This window comes from Furipterus horrens, unplaced genomic scaffold (genome assembly GCF_987537825.1).
Source record: "Furipterus horrens unplaced genomic scaffold, mFurHor1.1.pri manual_scaffold_2, whole genome shotgun sequence".
Lineage (NCBI taxonomy): Eukaryota > Metazoa > Chordata > Mammalia > Chiroptera > Furipteridae > Furipterus > Furipterus horrens.
The window spans coordinates 59,704,935-59,722,775 of NW_028327172.1; the positions used below are offsets into that span (position 1 = coordinate 59,704,935).

The window sequence follows — 17,841 nt, forward strand, 5'->3', positions numbered from 1 at the left end:
GGGAGTCACTCTGTTGGCCATTTGACTAGAGAAGGAGCCTGAAACCATGTTTATGAGGAAAGGTGGAATCAAGTGGAGATGTTTGGTCTGGGGAATAGAATGCTTGGGGGACATAAGCATCCTCACATAGCCCAGGGCCGACTCAGAGCAGAAAGACTGTCCTGACCTATGGAGGCTGAGGGGGAAGAACACAGTGCAAGTTTTAGGGAAACCAGTTTTGGTTCAACACAGGGAAGAACATTCTAACTCCTTCTGTGGATTAAACATAGAATATGCCACCTTGGAGGCAGTAAATACCCTGTTTTTGAAGATGTCCATAGTAAGATTACACGATCACTTGACAAAGGTATTATAAAAGGGATTTAAACATTGGCAAATGGGGGAAAGGCAAAGGGCTGAATGAGTATCTTCTTGATGTCCCCTAAAATCTATGATTCTACAATCCTACATTTGAAATTTGTAAAGATGGTATCCAGAAATAAACGTATTTAAAAGGAAATTAAGTTGTAGATGAGGTCAGATTCCATTAGTTTCTAAGGTCCTCTAGGGCAGGATTTCTGTCTACGTGAAACAACACTGTGTTCCCAGCACCCATCACTGTGCTTGGCACATAGTTTGCACTTATTAACATGCTCTAAATGAATCCGTTGCAATCTTGGGTACGGTGGGGAACCAACTTCTCCTGCTCTGAGCATCAATGTCCCAAGAAGGTATGAACTGTGCTAGTAATGAAAACTGAACCGGATCAACTTTCCTGTCCCCCTTTCCTGTGTAGATTATAAGTTTGGTCCAGAGGGACTATTTCTGCTTATTTGTGTTTTGAACGTTGGACTCACATCGAGTCTTTGCCTTGATGTGTACATTTTCTGTTGGCCTCAATAGATCAGAAACTGTTTGCAAGTAGGCCACACAAAAGTCAACTCGTGGAATACTGGACTGAGAGGACAGGCAGGGGCCTGAGAGATGCCCTCCTCTATCTGCAGGAATGATGGGGACATAAATTAATAGGCAGAAAACCATTATCCAACATGGGAGCCACCCCATGTTGGAGTAACCCCAGAGGGGGACCATGACTGTGTCTAGTGCTGTGACTGGCACTATTGGGGTCTCAATGCAATACAGCAAATAAAGGAACAAATGGAGCAGGTTGGTGTCCAGGAGTAGTATTAGACTTGGGGCCGGAAAGCCTGGATTTTCTTCTGGATCTGTCTGTCCCTCACTGCCTGTGTGACCCTTACATGTTCCTTATCCTCGCTAGCTGTCATCTGGGGCTACATGGCATTCAAACCAATGTCCTTGTTGGGGAATAGCTGTGATAGAGGCAGGAGAGCATGATTGTCTCAACTAGTTGGTAACAGTGGAAGTTGGTAGCTACATGGGTCATTTTAAAGGAGTAGAGTAAGACTGCATCTATAATGAATGTGCGATGTGAAGGAGAGGAAGTGGTCAAGAACAACTCCTAGATTTCTGACTTAGGCAGCTGGGTGGATGGCAGCGATGTGTACTGATACAGGAACAAGCAAGCAGGAGTGGCTTTGAGAGGAAGCTAATGAACCACACTTTGTGCTCCCAGGAGCCCACGCACTCAGAAAGACCCTGGCCCTTTGGCTCTTCCTTACCTCCTTGAGTGATCATGCGTGGGCCCCTTGCATGAAAGGGTGGGCAGTGCTGATAACTCAGATGTGACAGAGTCCCCCTGGTTATACTTCCTGGTGCTGGAAATGCTTCAGGGATGGTGAAACTCAGATTTAACTCCCTATATTCATCTTTTCTTTTTTACCAAGGCAGTTCTGGGACCCACAAACCTAAACTTATAAAGAAAAAGAAGAGAACCAGGGGAAGCTTCAGGATTAGAAGCTGGTTTCCTGCTAGAGCTTTGTTTCGTTTAATGCACTTGCCCACACTCTCCCTGGTTTCCAGAAATCAAAAGCAGACTTGACTCCTGCAGCCTCTTGGTGCTTCCAGGCCTTGGTGCTGAATGAATGCAAATAGAAGGATAAAATAATGGAACTCCCTGAGGACTGGGGGTGGCTGGGAACATCCAGCTGAGTGGCAGACTGAGGGAATGGCAGGACAGAAATCAATGTGTGATAGAGAGAACAGAGCTCCCGTGGCACTGAGCTACCACTGCTCTCGGTCTCATTAAGTGCCGGCGGCCTGGTACAGTGAGCTGACCCCAGGAAAGCCACGCGGGGTGTAGACAACAACCAGCACCCCACGGCATCTTCTGAATATCGCTGTGTAGAGAATAACTTTTATTATTTTTGTTTCTAATTACCAAAACAATATATGCTCATGGTAGAAAATTTAAGAAATTCAGTAAAGAAAAATAAAGACTCAACTATAATCCCACTAACCACTCTTGTCATTTGATGCATATTTGCTGAATGCTGACTAGTAGAGGCACAATTTAAGGCCCACACAGCCCCAAGATTTAGGTAGTATTATTATTTCCTCCTAATCAATGAAAGAACAGATTCAGAGAAGTTGAGATTTGTCTGAAGACACACAGCCAGCAAGTTGTGGAGTTTGGGTTTGAGTCTGGTTCTGTATCCCATCTTCTCACAATACTTGAACTGTCTTGATCCATGGATAATACCAGAGGTGATGTCACCTTGTCAAATAATCCCAATTTACAGATGGGAAATACACCACAACAAAAAGATACTGCATGAAGATGATTCCAAAATGTGTCTTATCTTTTAGGTCTTGAAACACTTCCTGCAATTTTATAAACTCATCCATTGCTAAAGTGGTGTTTTGATTCTTTGCCCTTTCTAACAACCAGAACAGAAAGCAACTTTTCTTGCTTTACTCGGATTGATGTTTCCTTCTGCTTCTGCCTAAGACAGGCTGTGGTTAGCACTCTCTGCTTAACCTCTTCCTCCTGCAAGCCCCTCTTTGAAGCAGAACATTTTGTTTTGACCATTTTGACACCATGGACATTCTGTGACCCTAAAGATCAAGCCAATAGCCTAAAGAAAATGAAGAAGTAATGTAACACCCCATTTCTAAGCATCTAAGCTTCACCATCTCTCACCACATCTCTGGCTCCAGTCCCATTTTTGAATCCCCCACAAGACCCCCCCTTTAACCTGACATTAAGGAGAGTTTCTTCTGCACGAAGTATCTGATGATTTTTAAATTTTCATTTTGAACCTTTTTAATTAGATGCAAACATATTTAGCACTGGTATGTCTTCTTAATGAATGGCCTTTTGTCAACACGAAATAATCTTATTTTGTCTGATAAAATTCCTTATCTTTTAAAAATTGTTATTGAATTTATTGGGGTGACACTGGTTAATAAAATTATATTGGTTTCAAGTATATGATTATTTTTTAACTAAAAAACTTAATGCTTTATTCTTTAAAGCAGCGATTCTCAACCTGTGGGTAGTGACCCCTTTGTGGGTTGAACGACCCTTTCACAGGGGTTGCCTAAGACCATCGGAAAACACATATATAATTACATATTGTTTTTGTGATTAATCACGATGCTTTAATTATGTTCAATTTGTAACAATGAAAATACATTCTGTGTATCAGATATTTACATTATGATTCATCGTCGTCGTCGTCGGCAGCCGTCCGTCTCGAGAGACGATGGTGTAGCTTCTTAAGAGTCTATCTGCACCGCCGAGAATGGCTGTGCAGTCCGACTTGGGAGTGACACGGTATCTGTCTCCTCCCGTGTTGAATCGACATCTTGCGATGATGCTGGAGTGTCCTCTCCAGTGAAGCTGAAGCTACAGAGCCTGGGCAGGGTGATATGGAGGGTCTGCTGTTGCCCATGCAGCAGACCCCCCCCCTCTTCGCAGCTGAAGGATCCAAGGGAAAGACGGAGTCAATACAGCTTGGCTTCAGGTGCGCCGCAGGAGTTGCCGGTGTTGACTACAACGTCAAACCGCCTTAGGGACTCCGGCTCCGGATTTTCTGTCGGGGTTTACTCCCTTAGCCTTTCCCCTGAAGAGGTATGCCACAAGGCAGCGGAGGTTTTTTGGAGTCAGAGTTTTCCTTCTCTGATGTGCCCTGACTGGAAGATCGAACCAGCGACACTTAGCTCGCAGGCCAACGCTCAATCCACTGAGCCAAACCAGCCAGGGCTAATTATGATTCATAACAGTAGCAAAATTACAGTTATGAAGTAGCAATGAAAATAATTTTATGGTTGGGGGTCACCACAACATGAGGAACTGTATTAAAGGGTCGCGGCATTAGGAGGTTGAGAACCACTGCTTTAAAGAAATGAATTGAGCGTGAATGTCGAAATATCACTAGCATCAAAATGACCTCAGCAAAACATCATATTCCCAGTACCCAATCCTGACTACCCAGCTTTGTCCCCAGTCTCTTGCTGACAGCTTTAGACACTTCCTATCACTTCTTATGCATCTCCACTATTAATTGGCCCTGACTCTTCCCAATAACTCTCCAGTGGTTCTTAACCTAAGGTTGTCATTTAGAGTGAAAACTTTGGAACCAAGATGCCCCAATTCAAATCCCACCTTTACAGCTCCCTGTCTAACCTTGGACAAGTTATGTAACTTCCCTGTGCCTCAGTTTTCTTGTTAAGTGGGGAAAAATAATATCTATTTTATAAGGTTGTTGTGAGATCAAATAATTTAATGCTAATGTTTGTAAAGGTCTTAAAACATGACCTGGCATATTATAAGCACTAGTAAATGTTAGCTTTGTAGTAAAAGGGCAAGCTATTAAGGCAAATGGAGTTGTTTGCCCATCTTGTCATTTCAAGGGCCAGTAGTCAAGATATATTTATTTTAAAATAATTTTGAATGTTAATGGTTTTCCTATTTTATTTATTGGCATCACTCTGTAATTTAAAAAATTGCACATGCACAATAGTTTGTTTAGAATTATATATTGAATAGACTTTTGTGGGCTTGCTTAGAAACGCTAATAACCACTTATAACACTGTGCATGTGTGTATACACAACTATCTGTATGTATACACACACACACACCCCAACACATTATTTTTGCAGTGATATTTTTGGAGAACAGCTTTTATGTAATATATCTAGTTTATTTTATAAATTTATTATCCTTCTGTTTATTTTTTACTTCCAAAGTTTGGCTGCTAAAGCATTGTCAAGACTCAACATGGTCTTGAATAGCATGCCAAGCATTTGTATTTTATTCCCTGTGTGATGAGGAGCCGTCTGCAGCTTTAGAGAAGCAGAGTGTCATCGTTTAAGTGTTGGTTCAGAGAGCAGTGCAAAGGCTGGTCTGATGGGAGATCTTGGAATCAGGGAGACAGTTAAGAGGCTGTTGGAATGACCTAGACAGAGAGACTCAATTAAGGTGCCAGACAAGAGGAGCTACTTGTGAGAATAATTTGGGGGGTAGAATTAGGAGAACTCAAGAATGGAGGAGATAATTCTAAAAGTTTTTATTTGGGGTAATGGGAGGATAATGAAACCATTTAGAAAAGCAGCCTTCTCTATTGTTTTCTACATACAGATGGGATCCAAAAATTTCACATAGAGATAAAGGTAGTCTGTGAAAAGTCAGAATATAATGCAAGCCCCTTCCTCAACTCAAAAAAAAAAAACAAAAACAAAACTTATGTGCACCTAGTAGTTTTGACATTTAAACTATAACTAAATGAAATGGAATGACAAAGAAAGGAAGGAAGGAAGGAAGGAAGAAAGAAGAAAGGAAAGAAAGGAAGGAAGGAAGGAAAGAAGAAAGAAGAAAGAAAAGAAAGGAAGGAAGAAAAAAATGGAATGGGTTGATCATTTTCACTGATGATCCACTTGACAGTGATAATTAAGCACATCAAATGTTACATTCCAGAGGTGTTGGGCAGATGCTAAATCTGTGAAACAACATACTCTTTCATCTCTGCAGATGTGGAAGTTTTCCCCTTCCAACAGAGCCAGAAACTAGTTTGGAAAGACTGAAACAAGGCCACAAGCACCCCAACAACATCATTTCCAAGATGTTAATACTTTCCATTTTCATCCAAGACTCCCAGAGCCTGTGTTCAGACAGCAAAGCACAAGATGAAGGGACTGCCCTGCTCTGAGACCACACGGGCAGCCAACCATGCAGAAGGGTGTGGCTGAGGCTTCCAGCCCAGAAATGGTGTGCTCTCCACAAAACCACATTCCCTTCCCGCCTCCCTCACAAAAACTCCAGCTGGCATGGGGAGGGTTTTAGAAGATGAGAATGAAGCTTCTATGTTGTGTCTGTGGGTTCTGTTATCATATTTTTAAAGCCAGAACTCCAGACGCATGACAAATAGAGTTGTACTAATGGCAACAAAGGAACAGAATTATTTTTTATTTTTTATTTTAAATCCTCACCTGAGGACTCATTTATTGATTCTAGAGAGAGGGGAAGGGCACGAGAGAGAAAAGGAGAGAAACATTGATGTGATAGAGAAACATTGCTTTCTTGCCTTTCATGTACCCGTGACTGGGGGACCAACCCTGCAACTCAGGCATGTGCCTGACTGGGAATAGAACCCTTGTCCTTCTGGTTTATGGAACAACGCTCCAACCAGCTGAGCCACACCAGCCAGGACAGAGACAGAATATTTTTTAAACACTTTGAAAATATCTACAGTATGTGGTTGCCATCATTTAGAATACTGATTCCCCAAATATTTATTTGCACCTACCTGGGGTTCTAGGCACTGAGTGCAGAACAACACAGGCGCATTACATCATTGGAATGGGCCCCCTACTGAGTGGTGCATTGAGATTTAAGATATGGCCCATTAAGTTAAAGATATTCAAAAGAACACGATTGGGTAATTATAATGCAGATTTTAAACTTCTACTTGAATGCCCAAAGTTCAAAAGGACCAATTCTAACCCTGCCTGACTCATCAGTATAGTCTCTAACCTCCAGTGGGAAATCATCTCTCTCTCTTTTCTGAGCTGCCCTGCACTTCCTTTGATCATCTGAAAGCACTGGGGCATTCTATCATGTGTTATAATTATTTATGTATGTCATTTTAAACAGTCTTTTGTGTTTATTAAGATAATCCTTGTCCAGAAAAAAATGCCCCCTCTTTGAATCAACTTTGATGCTTACAAAAGTTAAAAAACAAAATTTACTGAACTCCATAACCCGTGAAGGCATTTTAGAAAGTGATTTCCAGAATAATGGAAAAATTTCAAGCTCTGCACTGAGAGAAGAGTGTATGAATTATAAGCTGCTCATTATAAGCTGCTGTGTGGCAAAATGATAGCTTATTTCTAAAGTCTTCTTAGTTCGAATTAATCAAAACCAACAGGTTGGAGCTTCAAGTGACCAAGTCCTATTATGCCTATGGTAACAGGCTTCCATGTAGAAAAGTAAATAAGAAATGAGGAATCCAAACATTCAGTTTATTAGGCTAAGGCTGGTAAAATCATAGCATGAAGAAAAGCTAAAATCGAAAGACTTAAAACATGGAAAATTTGTTAAGTATGAGGAAGTAGTAAAACACAAAAGTGACTATAAGAATTGCAAATGTATTTAAATCTCCTTCCTGGGAAATGGCCTACACACAGCCTTCTAGGGGAGAACAGAAATGTCTTATATGTTTTGAAACCATTGCACCTTTGGCTTATTTTCAGTGGTTGGTGGAACATGAATAGGAACCACATTGTTGCTTAGAGACGTCATTTTCACTTCCTCCTGACATTTGCTTCTGGGAAACAGTGAGATATAGCTCTGTCAGAATTGTCTAAAAAGCAGCTTCCACTTTTGTAGAGACTAGAGCTGATGGCTCAATGAATGACAAGTCATTCTTTTCTGCAAAAGGTCTTGCTTCATCTCCAGGAACTGCCCTGAGATAACACAAATCACTTATTTCCCCAAAGCATGGTAACAGTGTTACTATCAGCATGATCTCTCAGTTCTTTCAGCCATTGTTCTACATTTTCACATCTGAGATGTTTAACAGTGTCCTAAACCAGCGATTTCAATCTTTGTGCTGCAAGAATTTTTAAAACATGCAATACCTGACTATTTAGTCAGGGTCACTGATCTCTTTTCCCTTAAACTGTCAAATAAAAAAATGGCAACAGCCAATACAACAATAGCTTTTGATGTGAATGAATCAAAATTATACCTATTTTTTTTGGTCAGGCAGAAAGTAACATTTTTTTTGGTGTGTCACAGAATTTTAGTAATTAGTTTACATATGCCATAAGATGAAAAAGGTTCAAAATTGCTGTCATAAACCAGAAAGGCATCTATAGCTCCACGATAGTAAGCTTATGTTATAGCTTGGTATCACTCTTGCCCTGCCTTGTTCACATCTGTACCTCTATTGTTTTCCCATCAACCTGTGTGCTTCTTGTTGTAAACTTTCCTCCAGTGATACTCTCAGTTTGAGATTAAACTTGTTTTGAGTAAATCAAGACAGGAAATTGCTCTTTCCAACACCAGAATCTTTGACAAGGACAGCTTCGAAGAGGCAGTCACTTGTGGTCACTGTGCTCATTGTGCAGCCCAGGAGTGACGGGGCAGCAGCAGCAGCAGCGGTATGGGTGGGAGCAGGGGGCATCACTGCAGGGGTAACCCAAGCTTCGCCTGCCAAACTGGGTGACAATCCCCTCCTATTTACCTATATGTCTTATCAGCCTATGTAGATTCCTTCAAAGCAAGCTGATTTAGCTTATCTCTTCAGATCCCTCCCTGGACACTGCCCCGATTCCCCTCCCTTTTCCTCCCCCCGGTTCACCAAGCATCTGGTGTTTTTCCATGCAGAACTTCTTGCTGGTCCCTTACCTGTGTCAGGCTCTTTCTGGCCTGTGCCCTTAGGTACACAATTTCTTCTGATAGAACACACTTTCCTTCTTTGCTTTGGAGGACTATGACTCTTTTCAAAGACTCTGTTCAGAAGTTACTTCCTCAGTTAAACCCTCCTTGATATCTCTGGGTATTGAGTGATCATACCTTCTGGGCCTTAGAAACTGAGGCTGAACCAATGAGTGGAGGAACTGGGTCTCAGACTGGTTTGATTCGAAGTGCTTTATACTTTTCCACATTCCCTCAATACCTTTCATTGAAAAGTGTTTCCCATTCCTGATGCATCATAGCGGAGGCCCAGGACAGAGAGTGGATAGTGTTAGAAACCTGGAGGAATGAGTATAAAAGGGAACAGAAGAGTCCGGAGAACAAATTTCACCTATTGTATGAGGGTTGGTCTTGGCTTTAGCTTAGAAAACCTTCATCAGGCCAAATTTACATGCAAACACATTTCTTCATGTTGTGAGAAATGTTCACAATAAAAACCAGGACACAGGACTTGAGCAGCAAAGCGAGGCGTTTATTCATGAGTCTGCAGAGTCAGACGCACCCTCAGCCAGGAGAATGTGCGCGCCAAGTAGACAAAGAAAACTGGTTTTATAGTAATGTGATTAGCTCCCCCACAGCTCTCCTTCTCCCAAGTTTCTCCATTACTGGTTATTCCGGAGTTACAATCTAACACGATTATCTAAATGCCCCTATTGTGATTTGTAAATATGTTAATGCTGTCAACTCCCTTCTCAGAGATCCTTTGATTACATTTTCCCTTGAGACCCTCTAATTACATTTGCCCTTAAGACCCTTTAATTACATTTGCTCTTTGTTACTAATGATTTTCTACTGGTTTGGGAGTCACTATTTCCTTGTTTCCTACAATGTCACATGTGCCTTAATTCTAAGATTCTGTCCCCTTAACATTCATGGGGGTGGGGAGAGACAACAACCCTTCTAGGAGGAAAGAGTGCAGGCTAATGATTTAAATCAAATCCCATTGATAGACATCAGGCCATATCCTTGTGCCACGAAGGTGTCTTACCAAACAGCACACGAGAGCAAGGCCCTATGCATTTATGAGGTTTGGAGGAGAACTTTATATCCATGTGGTTTGAAAATGCCATGGCTTTCTAAGTAGTGAGATTTTCTAAGCAAGAGCAGATGGCTGTTTTCTGGGCCATGTGCATGCATCCTGATGGATGTGGGGGGTGACCATAAATCCAGAGTGAAGTCTCTGGACTCCACATGTGCAGATTCTTAATGGTGACCAGGCTCTGAGAAAAGTGTTCATGTTATTAGACTTATACCAGGCAGGCAGACATGAAGAAAGGAAGTTATTGATTTATAATAAATTTTCATACTACATGAAATGCACACACTAACATCATATCCTCCAGTAAAGATAGCTAGCAAGGTCATCCCTTCATAATACTGCAGACCTGGGAAACGAACCAACAGTCAGAAGGCCACTAAGAGAAAACCCACAGCTGGAGAAAAAAAAGATTCAGTGAACTGAATGTGATATTTATTTCTGGCTACAGTAACTTTAATAGAAAATATAGAATGTTGGAGCTGGAAGAGACCATGTTCACCTTAGCCTGCTCTCTCATTGCACAAAAAGGGACACTGAGGCCCAGAAAGGAGAATTGACTTGCCCAAACACACATCATTTTCCCTTTCATCTTACAAACACTTACAGAGTGCCAGTCAAGAATAAAGCCTCATTTTATTGGAGTCTTTCAAAGGCTCAAAGTTGAGCTCAGAAGATAGATACGAATAGAACCAATTCTCATGCAGTATGGTCAGTGCTCTGAGATGGGTTGGCAATGGTTTTCTATTAAGGGCTGGATAGTAAATATTTTAGGCTCTGTGGGCCATATAGTCTCTGTTACAACTCCTAAACACTACTGTTGTAGCACACAATCAGCAATAAATAAGGTATAAATAATAAAAGTGGCTATGTTCCAGTAAAATTTTATTTATTGACATTGAAATTTAAGTTGAATATTATATTCACATGACATGAAACATTATTCTTCTTTTAATTTTTTCCCAGCCACTTAACAATATAAAACTATTCTTAACTCACGAGCCTACAAAAACAGGCAGCAGACTGGATTTAGTCTGCAGCCAGTACAGAGGTTCCAAATAATTTTTCACCATCCATGGAAGTATGATCTAGTTGTTGCCCACATAAAAGGGGGAGAAAAGAGTATATGCTTGTCAGTGTCACCCTGAAAAGAGAGGGTGACAGAAGTGAGTTCTAATTAAAAAAAAAAAGAAAGTAAAATATAAGAGGCCTGAAAACCCCTAGATCATCCCCACCCCACCTCTATTTCCAAGTAAACACTAAATACTTCTGTAATCTTGAACCAACTTATGTACTTACTTTTCATATTACAGAGACTCTAAGTTTTGTGCTGTTTAAAACGTAGACTCCTCTGCAGAAGAGCTGGCCTTTCCCAAAGTTTCCGCATAGCCATGTTCAGAGAAAATTAAATGACTACATGGGACTCAGTTCCTCTAGGGTTCAAGTAATTTTTGGACAGCATTAGGGTGCCCTGAGTGTGGCTTTGGGGGACACTGACAACCTTCCCCGAGCAGATGTGAGTGCACAAGCAATATCTTATTCATCTTTGAATGCCTAGCCCTTCAGAGAAAAGTTTAGAAAAGTTTAACACTTCAGTGTCACTAGGCTTTGTCATGGGCAATTTCCCTGATGAAAAGATATGTGCTCTTTCACCTTCCAGGAGAATTCTCTGGGTCTCAGTTTCCTCACCTGTAAAATGGACATCATAATGCCACCTGCATCACAGGTTTTCATGAGATGCCATGTGTGACGGAACTCCATAAAACTGTCAAATACTATATAAACGATCTTATAAACTTCCAGCACTTGCTTCCATCCCTACACTCGACAAGACCACTTTATCTTTCTGGGTCTCATTTTCCTTATCTCAAAAGCCAGAAGGGTGAATTTAATGCACCTAAATTCCCTTCCAATTCTACCACTCTGGCCCTGTGCTTTGTTAGGAAAGGAGCTTTTCACTATATGGAAAGCAGTTTTGCATTGTGATCAAAGGTGAAGGGCAGGAACAAAGAGGCCAGATATTGAAAGACTACAACAAAAATAGAAGGGAACCTTAGCCCTAGACAAGGAGTAACACCAAATGCCCTCTTCATGTCTGTTTCCTTATGAAGCAAAAAAGCCAAATTATTTGGTGCAGTGTAGATGTGCTTTACTTGATGAGTTTGAGAATCGTATCAACCTTTCTTTTCCCTCCTTATCAGAATTAATCAATTCATGGACATGTTCATGAGATTATCCATCTAGCAATTTTTAACAAGGGGCTCTCTGTCTAGATACTTCAATGTGGAATACACATTGCTATGTCAGGCTTTTTTACCTCTGCTGGGAGTGATGGCTTCCACGAAGCTAAGTCATCCCTCACATACTTTCCCCTTCTTTCTCTCATTGTCCACTTTCACAAAGAAGGAGAGTATAAGTCCATTGACTGTAGGTGAAGGCCATCTTACCCTCTGAGGAAAGTGAGCTTGTTTCTAAGGAGTCAGTGTGGGATAGGAGTGGCACAGGGCTGGCCTGGCAGCCAGGGGCAGGTGAGGCAAGCAGGAAGTTTAGAGAAACCTGTTTCTCTCCCTCCTCCACACTGCTGGCTTGAGATGTTTAAGGAGGGGGATCCAAACCCAGGACCAATCCTGCAGACCAATCCAAAGGTTGTTTTCTACAAAGGGACTAGAACTTGGTACGGCTGTCTGGTGAACTGTATATCCCTGGTGTCTAAGAGATGGGTCTCGGCCTCTAAATAAGCAGATTGGAAACCCTATAAATTTTCTTATGACCTATAGATTGTCAGCCCACAGAGATAAACTGATTTACAAAAGAATGTACTGTATAGTACTTTTCAAGAATCTGAATATTCAGTACATATTATCAAAACTAGAAATGTCCCAACTACATATTTTTTAAAATATATTTTACTGATTATGCTATTACAGTTGTCCCAATTTTTCCTCCTTTGCCCCACTCCACCCAGACCCACCTTCCCTCTAGCAATCCTGCACCTTAATTCATGTCCATGGGTCATGCATATAAGTTCTCTGGCTTTTCCATTTCCTTTACTATTCTAGCATTCCCCTGTCTATTTTGTACCTATGAATTATGCCTCTTAATCCCTGTAACTTTTCCCCCATTCTCCTTCTTCCCCCTCCACACTGATAACCCTTCACATGATCTCTGTATCTATGGTTCTGTTCCTGTTCTAGTTGTTTGCTTAGTTTCTTTTTGTTTTTGCTTTTTAGATTTAGTTGTTGATAATTGTGAGTTTGTTGTCATTTTAATGTTCATAGTTTTGATGTTCTTTTTTTTCTTAAATAAGTCCCTTCAACATTTCATATAATAAGGGCTTGGTGATGATGAACTCCGTTAGCTTTACCTTGTCTGGAAAGCACTTTATCTGCCCTTCCATTCTAAATGATAGCTTGGCTGGATAGAGTAATCTAGGTTGTAGGTACTTGCTTTTCATTACGTTGAATACTTCCTGCCAGTCCCTCTGGCCTGCAAAGTTTCTTTTGAGAAACCAGCTGATAGTCTTATGGGAATTCCTTTGTAGGTAACTCTCTTATTTTCTCTGGCTGCTTTAAAGATTCTCTCTTTATCTTTAACTTTTGGTATTTTAATTATGACATGTCTTGGTGTGGTCCTCTTTGTGTCTAGCTTGTTTGGGACTCTATGTGTATCCTGGACTTGTATGTCTATTTCATTTGGAAAATTAGGAAAGTTTTCTTTAATTATTTTTTCATATAATTTTTCAATTTCTTGCTCTTCTTCTCCTTCTGGCATCCCTCTGATTCAGATGTTGGCACTTTTAGAGATATCCCAAAGTCTTCTTATTCTCTCCTTGTTTTTTGAATTCTTGTTTCTTCATTCTGTTCTAGTCGAATGTTTATTTATTCCTCATATTCTAAATCTTTTACTTGAACCCTCGTTTCCTTCCCTCCACTATAGATTCTCTGTGGATTTTCTTTATTTTACTTAGTGTAGCCTTAATTTCTTCCCTTATATGTTTGTCATACTCAATGAGGTCTCTGAGCATTCCTATCACCAGTGTTTTGAACTCTGTACCTGATAGGTTGGCTATCTCCGTTTTGTTTATTTTTTCTTTCTGTTTTTTTTCTGTTGTTTCATTTGTTCCATATTTATTTATTGCCTCAATTTGGAAGCCTTCCTGTATTTGTTTCTGTTTGTTAGGTAGAGCTCTTTTGACTCCCTGTTGTAGGGAACCTGTTAAGCTGTATGGGGCAGAGCCATAGGTATTCAGCAGGGCAGGGCAACCCGCTTCACCACTTTGTGGTTCTGTATGTAGGGGAGGGGTCGGAAAGTGTACAATGCCACTGCCTGGCTTCTGGAGGTTTGCTAGGTGCTCACCCCATTTCCAGTCACTTCACCCTACTCCTATATGCAACTGGCACCATGTGGCTGTTGCCCTGGTGGTGGTTCCCAGACTGGGTGGGTTTGCATATGTTCTAGGACTATGCAGGCCCTTTAAACAGACTCTCCTGAGACATCAACAGTTTCTTCCACCACCCCAACCCCTACTGGTTTTCACAGTCAGAAGTAATGAGGCTTTATTTTCACAGCACTGGAATCCTGGGCTGCACATTCTGGCCTGGGGCTGCACTCACTCACTCCCAAGGCATCCCTCCTGATTTTTATTCACCAAACATGAATGTGGGACTGTCCGTTCCACCTGCCACCACAGATGCCTTGCTGCCAATTTGCCACCAGCATGCTGTGTCCTCTAGGCCCCCACTCCCATCTCTGTCCCTCCTACCTGTCTGGATGAATATGGCTCCTTTAAATCATTGGTTGTCAGACTTCTATAGAGTTCAATTTTCTGGAAGTTCTGGGGTTTTGTTTGTTTGTTTTGAGGTTAGTTGTGATCCTTCTTATGACTGTGCAAAGAGACAAAGTGTGTCTACCAACACCTCCATCTTGACTGGAAATCCCAACTAAATATCTTGTGTTAGCCCTAATTATCTCTGAAATGGAAAACTTATGGTCCTTTACATATATCCCAAGTTTTCCCATCCCTGGGTATTTATTGGAACTATTCCCTCTACTTTAAAGACCCTTCCCTATCAAACATTCTTCCTACCACTGAGTACTGCTGGCCCAAATCTTACTATAATTACATTTCAAGTACTGATTTCTTCATGAAGAGCACTCTCATTTATTTGGCTCTTGCTGTAATTACATCTTTATGAGTTTATGTTTTGCATCCCCAATGAGAATATGTTTCTTAAGGCCTCAAACTTATCTTTATGTTTCCTAATTTTCAAAATGATGCTTGGTTCAGATCCTTCAAGAAAATAGGCATTAAAAAAAAATCTGTCGATTATTTTTTTAACCAGAACACAGTATCCATGATCCTCATCTATAAATGGAATGTTTACAGTATTTGAAGTCTGAACCACATAAAAATTGTTAAAGATTTCAATGTAGAACAAACAACAGACTTTTAGAAAGTTTCTTGCGTTCAACATATTCCAATTGAGTTTTGCACCTTCTGCATATTTATCCAAGTAATTAAATAATTTGAATTCAAGTTCTGAATTATAAGCCTAAGGCATGGCAAGGTCTTCAATCACCAAGAAAGATTCAAGTATATTCAGACTATGTGATTTCCAAAGGAGAAGTATGGATTAATGTTTTGAAAAGGCTTTCAACAAGAAGGATTGAACTAAAATGCTTGCGTGAATAAATATTACTTATACAGAAAATGAAGCCATCACATGCCTTATCCTCATTTTGGTTCATGAACTCTTTGCTGTAATTCCTTATCACCCCAAATAATTAAGAGGGAAAGAGATGTAAAATGTGAGATGGAATATGCTATGGACTGAATATTTGCCTCTTCCCAAAATTCATATGTGGAAATTCTAATCCCTGAAGTGATTGTATTAGCAGGTAGGGCCTTTGGGAGATAGATAATTAGGTAATGAAGGCAGAACCTTCATGAATGGGATTAGTGCCCATATAAGAAGAGGCCAACCACTCTTCCTGTCAATGGCATGATAATGAGAAAAGACAAATACAGAAGAAATCAATAATAATTAGAGGCAGAGGAGCACATGGTCTCTATGGGGGAAAAAGCTGGAGAAGGAAGTTTGTACAGCAAAAAAATGGATCAGATTACAAGAGCCTTGACTTAGGTTATAAATAATATGACATAACTAAAATCTCAAGCCTGTGAGCTTAAGACCTTATTGGGGGGTATTAGGAAAACTGGATATTCACATGCAAAAGGATGGGATTGGACCCTTATCTTATACCACATAAATCAACTCAAAATGGGTGATTTGAAACCATAAATTTCCTAGAAGATAAAAAAAGGAGCAGAATAGACTTCTCAAAGAAGAGATACAAATGACCAAAAGGTATATGAAAAGGTACTCAACATCACTAATCATCAGGGAAATGCAAATCAAACCATAATGGGATATCACTTCATACCTGTTAGGGTGGCTATTATCAAAAAATCTAAAGATACTATTAATTTAAGCATAGTACTTTGATTTTTTAAATACAAGCTCAAAGTTTGTACTTTTATTTTTTCAAAAAAGCTAAAGATAATAAATGTTGGTGAGGTTATGAAGAAAAAAAGGAACCCTGGTATGCTGTTGGTAAAAATGTAAATTAAGACTAGCATATGATACAACAGTACTACTTCTGGCTATATGAGTATATCCAAAGGAATTGAAATCAGGATCTCAAAAAGATATCTATACTCTCATGTTCATTGCAGCATTATTTACAGTAGTCAAGACACAGAAGTAACCTAAATGTCCATTGACAGATGAATGGATAAAGAAAAGGTGATATGTACATCCAATAAAATATTATTTAGTCTTAGACAAGAAGGAAATCCTTATGGAAAGGGGCAACTACTTTTATATCCTAAAGTTTCACTCCCTTTCCTTCTCCCTTCCTTCCCCTCTCTCTAAAATTAATAAATAAATTCTTAAAAAAAGAAAAGGTGCTAAAACTGGCTGAGAGAGGGTTGGTCAGTAACTGCTCCAAGGCCACAAAGCTGAAAGTAGACCTAGATCCAAATCTAGGTCTCATTGTTTTCAATGTTTTTACTGTTTTGCCTGCACAATGCTGCTGTCTTCTTGCAGTGTTTTCCCAGCAATCCAAATAGATGCAAAAAATGGTTTGACGTAAAAAAAAAAAAAAAAAAATTATACTGGAAATATGTTGTGGCATAGTGAAACAAAACAAAAACACTGGACCAGGTGATAGAAGATGTGGTTCCCACTGTGTCATGAACCACCTAACTCTATGACCTCAGCCAAGTCCCTTCATCTCAAAATCATGAACTCAGACTGTAAGTACTGAAAAATGCATCTTGAAAATCACTTACCCCTATCCAACCTCCTCCCCTTGCAGAAGAGAAATTAGAGGCCCAGATCAAGCCACTTCCCTATCTATAGTCACACAAGAGTAGAATTCAGATTTATCAAAGCCATCTAAGGCTCCTTCCACTGGGTTATGTCTCTCCTCCCTGGGCCTTGGTCTCCTCATTTATAAAAGAAACCTCTAAGACTTAATGTATTGTCTTAGTCAGTTTGGGCTGTTATAAGAGAATATTATAGACTGACTGGGTGGCTTAAACAACAAATATTTATTTCTCACAGTTCTGGAGGCAAGAAGTACAAGATCAAGGCCCCTGCAGATCTGGTGTCTGATGAGTGAACTCTTCCCAGTCATAGATCCACTGATATCTGTTTTCTTCTTGTATTCACCACACATGGGGCGGGGGGGGGGGGGGGGGAGAGAGAGAGAGAGAGAGAGAGAGAGAGCTTGTGTCTCTCCTTATAAGAGCATTTACTTCAATCTTGATGGCTCCACCCTCATGACCAAAGTATCTCCCAACACCCCACTTCCTAATATCATCACATTGAGGACTAGGATTTCAATGTAAGAATTGTACAGAAACACATTTAGTCCATCACATGTGTGCTCCACTTAGATTATGGTATGCAAATGTA

The 17,841-nt window shown here is 40.4% G+C and overlaps 1 pseudogene; it reads right to left on the minus strand.

Moving 5' to 3' along the window:
- Window positions 1-7,554: 7,554 nt before the first annotated feature.
- On the minus strand, window positions 7,555-8,530 carry LOC150018653 (ras-related protein Rab-11A pseudogene; annotated as a pseudogene).
- Between the last annotated feature and the right edge of the window lie 9,311 nt (window positions 8,531-17,841).